Source organism: Globicephala melas, chromosome 10 (assembly GCF_963455315.2).
Source record: "Globicephala melas chromosome 10, mGloMel1.2, whole genome shotgun sequence".
Classification (NCBI taxonomy): domain Eukaryota; kingdom Metazoa; phylum Chordata; class Mammalia; order Artiodactyla; family Delphinidae; genus Globicephala; species Globicephala melas.
This window is the reverse complement of record NC_083323.1, coordinates 14,663,146-14,673,921: the sequence shown is the minus strand read 5'-3', so window position 1 is coordinate 14,673,921 and position 10,776 is coordinate 14,663,146.

Below are 10,776 nucleotides of genomic sequence, written 5' to 3'. Positions count from 1 at the left end.
CCAAACTCATTTTAGAAGGCCAGCATTACCCTGATACCAAAACCAGACAAGGATGCCCCAAGAAAAGAAAATTAAAGGCCAATATCCCTGATAAAAATAGATGTGAAAATCCACAAAATATCAATATTAGCAAACTGGATTCAACAATACATTAAAAGGATCATACACCATGACTGAGTCAGATTTACCCCAAGGATGTAAGAATGGTTCAACATCTGCAAATCAATTAATATGATACACCACATTAACCAAAAAAAAAAAGGATAAAACTCATAGGATCATCCAATAGATGCAAAAAAAATCACATTTGACAAATTCAGCATCAATTTATGGTAAAAGCAAGGTGGGTATAGAGGGAATGTACCTCAACATAATAAAGGACATATATGACAAGCCCACAGCTAACATCATATTCAGTGGTGAAAAGCTGAAAGCTTTTCGTCTAAGATCAGGAACAAGACAAGGATGCTGCCACTCACCACTTTTATTCAACGTAGTATTGGAAGCCCTAGCCAGGGCAATTAGGAAAAATAAAAATCCAAATCAGAAAGCAGTAAAATTGTCACTGTTTGTGGATGACATAGTATGTATAGAAAACTCTAAAGACTCTATTAAAAAAATTAGAATAAATTCAGTAAAGTTGCAGGATACAAAATCAATACACAGAAATCTGTTGCATTTCTATACACCAATAACCAACTATCAGAAAAAGAAAAAAGCAATGCCATTTACAATTGCATCAAAAAGAATAAACTACCTAGGAATAAATTTAATGAGGAGGTGAAAGACCTATACATTGCAAACTAAGACACTGATGAGAGAAACTGAAGACAAATAAGTGGAAAGATATTCAGTGCTTGTGAAGGAGAAGAATACTACTGAAATGCAGGAACTAACCAAAGCAATCTGCATCTTCAATGCAACCCCTGTTAAAATTCAAATGGCATTTTTCACAAAAGTTAAATAAATAATCCTATAATTTGTGGGGAACCACAAAAGATCCTGAATAGCCAAAGAAATCTTGAGAAAGAACAAAGCTAAAAGCATATGCTTCTTGATTTCAAACTATATTACAAAGCTATAGTAATCAAAACAGTATAATACTGGCATAAAAACAGATACAGATCAATGGAATAAACAGCCTGGAAATAAACCCACGCATATGGTTAATTTACAACACAGGACCAAGAACATACAATGGGAAAAGGGCAGTCTCTCTTCAATAAATGGTGTTGGGAAATGACCACTATCTCACACCATACACAAAAATTAACTCAAAGTAGATTAAAGACTTTGACTAGTAGACCTGAGACCATAAAACTCTTAGAAGAAAACATACACAGTAATTTCCTTGACATTGGTCTTAGCAGTAATTTTTTTGGATCTGACAAAAAGCAACGGGAACAAAAGTAAAAAACAAGTGGGGCTACATCAAACTAAAAAGCACCTACACAGCAAAAGAAACCAACAAAATGAAATGAAGAGGCAATCTACAGAATGGGAGCAAATATTTGCAAATTATATATCTGATAAGGGGTTAAGATCCAAAATGTATAAAGAACTCATATAACTCAACAGCAGAAATCACCCAGTTTAAATATGGATAGAGAATATGAAAAGACATTTTTCCAAAGAAGACATACAGAAGCCACAGGTACATGAAAAGGTAATGAACATTACTAATCATCAGGTAAATGCAAGTCAAAACTACATCAGATGTCACCTCACCTGCTGGAATGGCTATTAATCAAACACACAAGAAATATGTTGGCAAAGATCTGAAAAGAAGGGAACCCTTGTGCACTGTTAGTGGGAGTGTAAATTGGTGCAGCTACTATGGAAAATGTATGGAGGTTCCTCAAAAAATTAAAAATAGCACTAACATGATCCAGCAATTCTACTTCTAGGTATTCATTTGAAGGAAATGAAAACACTAAAACAGATACATGAACCACCAGTGTTCACTGCAGCATTACTTAAATAGCTAAGACATGGAAACAACCCAAGTGTCTGTCAATGGATGAATAAAGAAAATGTGGGGACTTACCTGGTGGTGCAGTGGTTAAGAATCCACCTGCCGGGTTTCCCTGGTGGTGCAGTGGTTGAGAGTCTGCCTGCCGATGCAGGGGACATGGGTTTGTGCCCTGGTCTGGGAGGATCCTGCATGCTGCGGGGCACCTGGGCCCGTGAGCCATGGCTGCTGGGCCTGCGCGTCCAGAGCCTGTGCTCCGCGACAGGAGAGGCCACAGTGGTGAGAGGCCCGCGTGCCGCAAAAAAAAAAAAAAAAAATCCACCTGCCAATGCAGGGGACACGGGTTCAATCCCTGGTACGGGAAGATCCCACATGCAGCGGAGCAACTAAGCCCGTGCACCACAACGAAGAGTAGCACCCACTTGCCGCAACTAGAGAAACCCTGTGCACAGCATTGAAGACCCAACAGCAACAAATAAAAATAAATTTTTTAAAATGTGGTACACACACACAATGAGTCATAAAAAAGAAGGAAATCTTGCCACTTGTGACAGCATGGATATACCTTGAGGGCATTATGCTAAGTCAGAGAAAGACAAATATTGAACTGTATGAGCTCACTTCTGTGTGGAATCCAAAACAAAATCCCCACTACCACCCAAGCTCATAGCTATAGAGAACAGACTGGTGGTTGCCAGAGGTGGGGAGAGTGGGTGAAATGGGTAAAGGGGGTCAAAAGGTATAAACTTCCAACTATAAAATTAAGTCCTGGGGATGTAATGTATAGCATGGTGACTATAGTTAATAATACTGAATTATGTATTTGAAAGTTGCTAAGAGTAAATTTTTAAAGTTCTCATCACAAAAATTTGTGTGGAGTGATGTTAACTAGATTTATTGTAATCATTTCACAATATATACAAAATCTAATCATTATGTTGTACACCTGAAACTAATGTTATATGTCAGTTATATCTCTATTTTTTTAAAAAAGGAGAGAATGGGGGCTTCCCTGGTGGCGCAGTGGTTGAGAGTCCGCCTGCCGATGCAGGGGACACAGGTTCATACCCCGGTCCGGGAGGATCCCACATGCCGCGGAGCGGCTGGGCCGGTGAGCCATGGCCGCTGGGCCTATGTGTCCGGAGCCTGTGCTCCGCAACAGGAGAGGCCACAACAGTGAGAGGCCCGTGTACTGCAAAAAAAAAAAAAAAAGAAAAGAAAAAAAAAAAGGAGAGAATGTAAAACAGTAAAGATGTGCCCCCTCAGGCAAAAGACAAAGACAAGATATATCTTAATTGCCTCTGCCATAGCCAAAGTATATCACTTCTACCAAATGTTCTATTTCTCCTAACTCCTCTCCTCCTTTGTTATACGAGTTAAATATAACAAAAAGAAATGCTATGACTATATTAAAAGCAAAGTAGTGACTCATAAATATGGTTTCCTAGAACTCTGTGGTAGGTTAATTGGGAGTACTCTCTGAAACAAGACCTGTAAGGAAAGAGGGATGCAGAATTATGTGAAGGGATAAGCTGAACTGATAGGAACTTTCCACAGATGTCCCATTCAGATCTCTAACCCTAAAGCTGAAATGACCCTCCACAGAAGTCCTAAACTGAGGCACTGTCACTGAGCATTTACCTGTACACCAACCAGTCGTTTGGTTTAGACTGCGTGCAGGAATGAGCAGGCATTGTCTCCCTGGGCAAGGCAACTGCCATAAGCTGAGAGCCATCTCCAGAGAAGAATTCAGCTGTGAGCAGTCATAGGCCAGCACCTCTGGAAAGAGCTTGTTATTTGTGAAAGGGATTCTGGGTGGTTCATCCCAGCATCCACTACACAGTTCAACATCTATTTCCACAAATGCCAGACTAAGAAATACAGATCATAGAAAATCCCAAGGAACTAAGTCATTGAAATATTGCAGCAACAGGAGAAAACAAAGTTGTACCCAATTTGGGGACTATTTTTTTTCTCGAGGAACATGCGCGGATTACAGAAAGGTAGCTAAAGGCCTGAAAAGCCAAGCATAGATTTTTTTTTCTTTATTAACAGTGAAGTGCTAGTGGGAAACAACTGGTATTGAGAGGCATCAAGTAGGTAGGTGGAGCTTGAATAACCTCCCAAGGCTTTGAGTTGATCTAGAAGTAATGACTAACCAGAAACTGTTCCTCCCACAAACAGATTGAAGGCCAGTTTTGAATCATCTGAATTATAATTCATTAATGTAATCCAGGATTGCTAATACCCTTACCTGCCTACCAAAATGACAAATCATTTGGAAGACAGAGGAAGACAGCATCATATGAGGCCACACATTTTTATTATACTTTGATATGTAATAATCAGGGCATAAAAATAACCAGGTACAGAAGGAAACAAAACATAATTGAAAACTGGAAAAAAAAAAGACAATAGAAAGAAACACACAGGAGATCCAAATAAAGGAGTTATTGGAAACAGATTTTGCAATAACTATCTTTAATATGGTCAAGGAAACTTAAAAATGGAGAATCTTGGCCAAGAACTAGAAATTATATTTAAAATATAGAACCTAGAACTGAAAGACATAATAATAGAAATGAAAATCTCCATAAATGGCCTTAACAACAGATTAGATGTAACTGAGAAGAGATTCTCTAGAAGTAGAGGAGAAAAAGGAGAAAAATGGGACAGAAGCAATATATGCAAAATTATTGGCTAAAAGCTTTCCAAGAATAATGACACCAAATTAATGATTTATCAAATGACAGATTTGAAGGCACCAGTAACCCATGCAGAATATACCCAAAAAAACCGTATCTAAGCACATTATGGTAAAGTGCTGAAAACTATAGCAAAGGCTAAGGCACAACCATAGTGAGGCAGGGAGGAGAATTTAAAGGAGCAACAACTCACGTTACAGATGAATTTGTAACAAAAATAATGGAAGCTGGAGGATAACAGAAGTATATAGTCCAGGTACTGAAAGTAAATAGCAGCCATATTTGAATTCTACACCTACAAAATGATTCTTCAAGAACAAAAGTGAAAGTTATTAAAAAACCCAGAGAACTTCCTGTCAGGAGGCCCACACTAGAATAAATGAAGAGGCAAATATTAAAATACACAAAAGATAAATAATTCTGTGACAAAGAGAAATTGAATCTAAATGAAAGTGCCTGGAAAGTATTGGTCAACACGTTTTTATTATAATTTTTGATACAAATAATCAGGGCATAAAAATAATCAGATAAACAAAAAAACATAACTGAAAACAAAAAAACAATAGAAAGTGCTGAAAGAAGATAGTAGCCAAACTTGAATTCTATACCTAGCAAAAATGTCCTTCAAGAACCGTAAGGTGTTTCCTGATCACTATAACCTAAAATGGGGGTTGGTGAGTTTTCCAAAAAACAGCCAGATAGTAAACATTCTGGATAGTTAGCTAGCTGCGTCTGTCACAACACTCAACGCAGTTGTAGCACAAAAGTAGCCACAGACAATACATAAATGGGCATTAAAAAGTGAGAGAGATAAAAGGGAGACTCTTCTTTCATTTTCAAATACTGAATGCCTATTCTGTATCTAGTGCCGTTCAGGCATGGGGAGATTCAGTGTGAATAAGAAAAGTCTTTGCTTTCCACCTAATGGGACAATTCTAATTACAGATTTTCTTCCTATTAAAAGTGAATTTTAGCAAGCAGTAAAAATTAGTTTGATTTATGAGACCCAATCCTAACTTGGTAGAATAAAAGAGCTATCAGTTCATGAACCATTAATATTTCCTGTTTAATTCATGAATATGACTTCAGTCATTTCAGTGTGAATCCTGCAGAATATCACTCCAAGTCAGACACTGGTATAAAGGTACAGCAACTTGGGTTCACCAAAATCTCTCTAGAAAGGACAACAGGCTGAAGGACGGAGTAACTATTTTGGTTTTCTTTGTTTTGATTTGGCTTTTAATTCAGTATCAAAACCAGCCCCAGACTAGTGATAGCTAGAGGCAGACTTCTAATAGGTTTAAACTCAATAGTTAATTTTCTCTCAAATTTTGTATTCTCCTGTAAAGAATAGCTATAAAAAATGCATCTTTCCTGGACTTCTCAGGAAAAGTTAGGTATAAAAAGTAAAGAGGGCTTCCCTGGTGGCACAGCGGTTAAGAATCCACCTGCCAATGCAGGGGACACAGGTTCGAGCCCTGGTCTGGGAAGATCCCACATGCCGCGCAGCAACTAAGCCCATGCGCCACAACTGCGCTCTAGAGCCCGCGAGCCACAACTACTGAGCCTGCATGCCACTACTGAAGCCCATGCACCTAAAGCTGGTGCTCCGCAACTAGAGAAGCCACCGCAATGAGAAGCCCCTCAAGGAAGAGCAGCCCCCACTCGCCACAACTAGAGAAAGCCCACGTGGAGCAACGACCCAACGCAGCCCAAAAAAAAAAAAAAAAAAAGAAATTTCACTGTTTTATATAGACATATGGCACTGCCTAAATATATATATAACTCATTATTATACATATTAATATAAGAATTCATATTTAACACATTTTTGACTGGAGATGTATTACAGCCACAAGCATTAGTTTCTGCAAAAATCCGCCAGTCAATAATTTGTTAATACTTATAAAAATTTTAAATGGTAAAATAAGGGTGACATTCCTATTTCCAACTTGGAAAGTACTAGGTCTGATGAATGCTAGGCAAGGAGGTGCATTCAGAGCCAAGAGAATGTGCCTCTGAAGCTATTCCTTAGAGTAGATCTGGACACCTGGGATCAAAGAACTGGCCTAGGCTTGCAGTTGCTGCCAAAAGCCAGCACAGGCAGTGGGTGAGACATCTGAGCAGACAGGCAACAGAGGCAGTCAAACCCAGGAGACTGGGGAACATGGGGATTCAAATACAAGTCAGGATTGTAGATTTAAAAGGAAGCTCAATTGTGCCATGTGGACTGAGAAAAAAATTCCAATTGTTTCCTACCATAGGGATTTACCACTCTTAAGTGTGGATAGATCTGAGCCCAGAGATTAGTGGCCTAGAGAGAGTGCCTATCTGGAAAGGAAAGTGGGAAAACGAGATGTAGCATTATTTTCATCATTGGTGGTTTGTTGGTGATTGGTGTTTTCATTAGGTAGTACGTGGAAATGCTATGGGGTTGATCCTGTCTGTCAAAGTGAAAAATCAATACTAACTTAAAAAAAAACAAAACCTAGATATAGGTAGCCTCCAGCTAATTATATATCAGAATTCAAATTCACTGAGACCAATTATTTTAAAAGCAGAATCAACTTATTTTGCTGGGGGGACGCATTACACAGGGGTAATGATCAGGCCTTAACTGTTCAGGACAACCCCAACTGTACGTTGTAAAGTTCATTACATCTTAAAGCTCATGTTATAAACATGACATCTTAAAGGTAGTACATACTTTTTTTTTCCTGGTCTTTTCAAGACAAGTAATAAAACAAAAAAACATAATGTCAGAGCAAACATCCAGAATGTGGGTTCAAAAATAACTCTATGTTTCCATTTCTAGCTATGACAAATTAGTTTGTTATGCTCTTCCACTGAAAACAAGAAAGGCTGAACAGAATGCATACAACATCTATTTGAAGTCACTGGAGAGTTTCTAAGGCACCCGAGACTTGAGGGGCAAAGATCCTGGGAAAAGAGACCTGTAGAGAAGCAACCTAGGCTGGTTTTCTTCTCAGGCATTTACTAATTTTTATGTTGTATGAGGTGAGAAACTAAAAGGGAAAAAAATGTAGGTGAAAAGTACAGCAGAGCATTCAGCAGTCTCACAATGCTAAAAAAAAAAAAACAAAAATTGAACTTAAGGACCTCAAGGAGGGAGGTTTCCAAACACTTCAGGCTCTTATTGTGACCCCTAGACTAGAAGTTGAGGTGAACCAGACACAGAGCCAGCTTTATAAAATCAGAAGCCCAGCCTTGAATAAGATCAGTTCTTGACTGGATTGAGATGTTCCTGCTCTAGTTGTTTGCTAGAGAATATGGTGAATCCTCTCTGGAAGAGGATAATTTCATCCACAGCTTCCAGTTTTTCCATATACAATCTCTAGCATCCCATCAAAAATTACCAAGCATAGGGACTTCCCTGGCGGTCCAGTGGTTAAGTCTCCGTGCTTCCACTGCAGGGGGCACAGGTTTGATCCCTGGTTGGGGAACTAACATCCCGCATGCCGCTCAGCGTGGCCAAAAAAAAGTTAACAAGCATACTAGGAAATAGGACCAAAAGAGAAATGGACCTGAAAGGAATTCACACAATTGACTTCTACTGGACATGGACTTTGAAACAGCCAAGATTGATACATCCAAGAAAAGAGAAAACAAGATTGACTATGTCACCAGAAAACTGAAATCTGTAAAGAATTAAATGAGAATTCTAGAACTGATATATTAAATAGGGAATTTTATGTATGGGATTAATGAAAAATTAGACACAGGTGAGGAAGGATTAGTGAACTTGAGGGTAGGTCAACAGTAAATATCCAGGCTAAGTACAAAGAGAAAAAAGTATTTTTAAAAAATCATAAGATACATATTGGACATGGTACAAAAGTCTAAACTACATGTAATTGGAATCTGAGAATGGAATGAGAGAGAGTGATATTCAAAGAGATAGCTGAGAATTTTTCCCAAACTGATGAAAGCCATCAAGCCAATAAGCACTTGCGGAAAAATGCTCAGCATCACTGGCCAGAAGGGAAAACACAGTAAGATACCTCTTCATACCCACTAGAAAGGCTATAATTAAAAATACAAGTGTTGGTGAGGATATGGAGAAGCTGAAACCTTTCTATATAACTAGTAGGAATGTAAAGTGATGCAGCCACTTTGGGAAACAGTTTGGCAGTTTCTTAAAAAGTTAAACATAAATTTACCATGCAAACCTCCTAGGTATATACACAAGAGAAATAAAAATATATCCACACAAAGACTTGTATGCAAATGTTCAGCAGCATTATTCATAATAGCCAAAAAGTGGAAATAATCCAAATGTCTATCAACTGGTGAATGAACAGACAAGATGTGGTATATCCATACAATAGAATTCTGCGATAAACAAGAATGAACTACTGACACATGCTGCAACACGAGTGGGCCTTTAAAACACACTAAATGAAAGAAGCCAGACACAACGGGTCGACCACATATTGAATGAATTGCATTTACATTATCAGAAAAGGCAAATCCATAGAGTCAGTGGAATAATAATTTCCTGGGACTAGGGGTGAGAATGGGAATGAGTGCAAATGGACACAATGGATCTTTCTGGGGTGATGGAAATATTTTAAAATTGGATTGTGGCAATGGTTGCACACCTCTGAACATACTAGAAACCATTAAATTGTACATTTTAAATGGATGTATTTTATGGTAAGTAAATTACCCTCAATAAAGCTGTTTTGTAAAAAGATAAAGACATTTTAAGACAGAATGTCTTAAAACTGGGAAAATTCATTATCTTTAGACCTACATTAAACTTAAAAATGAAAAATGATCTCAGATGGGAACATGGAAATACAAGAAAGAATAATGATCAATACAGGTAAATTTAAATAAATATTATTTTGTAAAACAACAATAATAATCTTGTGTAGAATGTAAGATGTCTGTAAAATTAAAATGCCTGACAACAATATAAAAGCCTGGAAAGAGACGAATAGAGTCAGGTATTCTACAATACCAACATTCTTTTAAAAGCAATAAAAGTACTAATTGATATTACACTCTAATAAGTTAAAGATGCATGTTGTAATTTCTAGGCTAACTACTAAGAGAATAAAGAACATACAGAGCCAAAAGGGGGGAGGAGGAATGAATAATAAATACTTGATTAATCCAAAAGGAGAGAAAAAGGAATACAGAATGGAATAAATAGAAAACAAATTGTAAGATGGAAGATTTAAACCCAAATATATCCATAAGTATAATATATATAAATGATCTAAGTAATTAAGGGCAGATTATCCAAATATGTAAAAAAAAACGTAACTGTATGCCGCTTACAAGAGCCACACTTAAACATAAGGATACAGAAGAGTCAAAAGTCCTCAAAAAGTGGAAAAATACACACTATGCAAATATCAAGATTAATGTGATGCAGCTATTTTAATACCAAAATAGACTTCAAGGAAAGACATTATAAAAGCAGTGTCCTTTTTACAATGATAAAAGGATCAATCCAACACAAAAATACATTTCTAAATTTTTAAACATCCAGAAACATAGCTCCAAAATACATAAAGCAAAAAGGACGACTAAAAGGAGAAACAGACAAATCTACAATCAGACTGAAGATGTTTAATATACCTTTCTCAGTAACTGATACAACAAGCAGACAAAAAATTCAGTATGAGGCCTAGTTAACATGATTATCGAGTTGACTTGTTATTCATAGAACACTGTACCCAAGAAAAGCAGAACATACATTCTTTTCATATGGAACATTTTCCAAAATTGACCATATGCAGGGCCCTGAAGCAAGGTTCAACAAATTTTAAAGAACTGAAATTATTCAGTGTGTTCTCTGATCATCATGGAATTAAGCTAGAAATCAATTAGAAAAGATCAACTAGAAAATTCCTGAAAATTTGGAAATTAAGCCATTCATTTATAAATGATCCATGGGTCAAAGGAGAAAGCACAACAGAAATTAGAAAGTATTTTTAACAATGAAAAACAATGAAAGTCTAACATAAAAAAATAGGATGTAACTAAAGCTATATTGAGAAGATGATTTATAGCCTTAAAAGCATATTAGAAAAGAAATAAAATCAGTTATTCAAGCAGCCATCT